The 3,333-nt window shown below is 30.1% G+C and overlaps 1 long non-coding RNA gene across 1 annotated transcript; it reads left to right on the top strand.

The window, feature by feature from the left end:
- The first annotated feature begins 2,821 nt into the window (after positions 1–2,821).
- Positions 2,822–3,333, top strand: LOC25495157 (uncharacterized). The gene is made up of 2 exons (XR_003013076.2): positions 2,822–2,962; positions 3,075–3,333. It is a non-coding gene; the product is annotated as an uncharacterized lncRNA (long non-coding RNA).

A 3,333-nucleotide genomic window follows, 5' to 3' on the forward strand; every position in this document is an offset into this window, starting at 1 on the left:
GAAATTAAAGGAGAGAACTTTATGGTTGAGAGTCTTTGGTGAGAGTTTTTTTTCTTTGGTTGGGAAACATTTGTTAACAACATGGATGGTGAGATCTCATTAGGGGAAGGAGAAAAAAAAGTTTCCTTTTGTGTTTTCTCTTAATATTCATTGTGAGTGTGGGTGACTTGAAAAATGGATAGAAATTAGGGTTTGTTATTTTTGAGCTTTTAAGTTGATTTCTTGTAACCTATTTGTATCATTCTTATCATAGTGGATTGGAGATCTGCTCTCTCCAGATAGTAAATCATTATGGACCGAATTAGGTAAACAATATTGGTGTGTTGTTTCCTTTCTCATCTGTCATATCTTTGTTGGTTTAAATAAGACTGTGGTGTTACTTCACACAGAGATCTATGTCTATTTGTTGTTGTTGCTTGAAGCTACTTTGCTCATTGATTACTACTTCTTTTACTCCATATATCTAAGTTTTATTGGTGCGATTATTTGCTCAAATTCACAACATTGAATGTGTAAACCTTCTTTTCTTGATTTTACACTATATATGTTTGGATTAGAAAAGGGGTAGCTCTATTGTGGACTACATATCAAGGTGTCCCACCATCGATCGATATGTAAAAACTATCCAAAATATCAATATTGAGAAGTAGAAGTTTACAATTATTTGTTCATTATACCTCAGTTCGATATGAACAATCCTTTTTAATATATAGGTGTGGATTCAAACTCCGAAAAACCTTATTTATTGTAAATTCTAACCATTAGAAAACTTAAAAAAAAAAAATCTAAAGTTCACAATTATGTTTGTCGCGTGAGTTGTTTTAATTCAATGAAAAACTTTTTTTTTGAAGTAACAAATAAAAAACATACGATGAAAATAACTTTTAAACAAATTTGAGATTTCCCTTCCTTAAAAAAACAAATTTGATATTTTAGAATTGTGATGATGCTTTTTCACTCCTCCGAAAAATAAATCAAACTTTGATTCCTGTTTCTAAGAAATACTTGTCATAAGTCTAAATAAAAATTATTTAGTTACACAAACAGCTATATATCATTTAATTATTTTAAAATATCACGTTATTGATTTATTTTTTATTTTATCTTTTCTAAGCTGTGTGAGTGTGTCGAAATGATTTATATCTAGGATTGTTTAAGTAAAGAATCAACATTGTTCCTGTATTTGGTGATCCTATATATATTAATTTTTTATGATGAACACAATGCTACCCATGAAGTTTGGTTGGGTATTACCACTCAGATCATGTCATATTTCTTATTAACTTGTTTTAAAATAATATTAAACAAATTTTGTTTACGGGGTACCGATACTGAATCAAACTAATTAGGTACTAAAGAATTTACCATTGTTCATTGGATCAGTTATATCATGAGCACTTGCCCTAGTGAAAATTTTGGTTTTAGTTGATGCTTGCCTTCTTAATTGGGTCCCAAAGGTGAATATTGATTTTGTTGGAGAAGTGGTGTTGGTGAATGAGCGATGTGAATAGAGTTAATGGTTTAAATTTTAATCAAGTAAATATGGAGTGAAATGGGGTTTTTCACAAGGTGTAATCTAGATTCATCTTGGTGGGAAAACTAACGTTGAGTAAAGATGGTGGTGGTAATGTTCCTGGTATTTGGTTTTCTAATCGCTTGTCAAAAGTGGTTGGAAATGGTATAGATACTTTATTTTGGTTTGATTTGTGGGTGGTTGGAGAAACATTTATGGATAAACTTAACCAATCTTTTTAGTATATCTATCAATTAATAAACAGGTGTTTGTGAAAGATAAGTTGAATGAGTGGAGGTTCAGATGACTTGGACTGGAGGCTGCATAAAAATATTTTCCTTTGGGAGGATAATTTAGTGGGAGAATGTAGAGATTTTTGGCTACATCTCTTTGCATAAAAATGTTAAAAATTGCTTGGATTTAGAATCAAAATCCAGGTGAAGGATACTCTATCAAAGAAGCACAAGATTGATAATCCTCCGTAAAGCAATGTTTCATCGAACAAATTGGTGTATCAAACAATCTCTTTACTTGAGTAGAGGCTTCACAATGATTGATTAGCAACAAAAAGTAATCTACTCAAACGTGATTTTAATCAATTGGAGTATTGTTTGTGTCAACGAATGTGTATTTAATGGGATCGCACAACATTTTATTTTTTATTGTTTTTTTTTTTTTTTTTGGAAGGTTTAGACAAAAGTAGTTGGGTGGTTTGGGTTTGTGGTGTTTTATCAAATAATAGCTTGAAACATGCAAGAAATCCATTTTACTATCTTGCATTTGGTCTAGCAATTCATAAACAATTTGTTTTTTAACTGCATGAAATTAATGAAGGAACAATAATCGATATGGTAAACCTCTTATTTTAGGCATTGATTAAATCTAAGAAGAATTACTTGGAAGTTGGAACTCTCTACCCCTTATTTAGTTGGGATATAATGCCGGTTAAGATTTATAGTATCTTAATTCATGTATTTTGAAGACATATTGTTTCTTTGACTTAGAACTATCGTTTCCATTAAATAAAACAACATTCCCTTTCCCCGGAAAAAAATTATTCTCCTTTGAAATTTAGCATGTTTCCATCATGAAAAGTCATAAAGGGGGAAAATAAAGTGGGTAAAAAAAAAATAGTGAAGATAAACAATATATTCTATAGTGAATTTTTCATAAGAAATGCGATATATTGATTTCCGAAAAAGACAAATGCGACACATGGGTACAATTAAGAGACATTTAATTATTTTATTATTATTTATGGTGTCTATTGATTATCATGTAAAAGGGGTATTTGCCAATATATAAGTGCTAAAAACTAAGAAATGATCATACAATTTTCTATTTGTTACATCCAAAGGAGAAGAAACATGACTGCAATTCTCAAGGTTGCTTATATTATTATGATCATATGTCTTTTTCTGCTTCACGATGCAGCCTCAGATGATTATCGTATATTTTTTTTCATCCTCTCAAATTTTATTCATTATTTTCTTTATTATTTTACACACAAACTTTCGTCTCTTTTATTGACCCTAATTATATTTGATGGTTTACATTGCAGTAAAATATATTTATCGATGCCAGAATGACGGAGATTGTGATCAGATATGTGCGACACATGGTATTTCAAAGTGCGTTGCGACTATGTGTTTCTGCAATTTGAATTTATAAATGTAATTTGGTTTCCTATAAACTTATAACAAGATATAGGGAGGAGAGTAAAAACGTCACTGGCATGAAGAACTGCAGATGAATTGTAATAAATAAAAATGTAATCATGTGAATTAAATAAGGATAACATCATGATTATCACATAATTA

Source organism: Medicago truncatula, chromosome 6, assembly GCF_003473485.1.
Source record: "Medicago truncatula cultivar Jemalong A17 chromosome 6, MtrunA17r5.0-ANR, whole genome shotgun sequence".
In the NCBI taxonomy this organism is placed as follows: Eukaryota; Viridiplantae; Streptophyta; class Magnoliopsida; order Fabales; family Fabaceae; genus Medicago; species Medicago truncatula.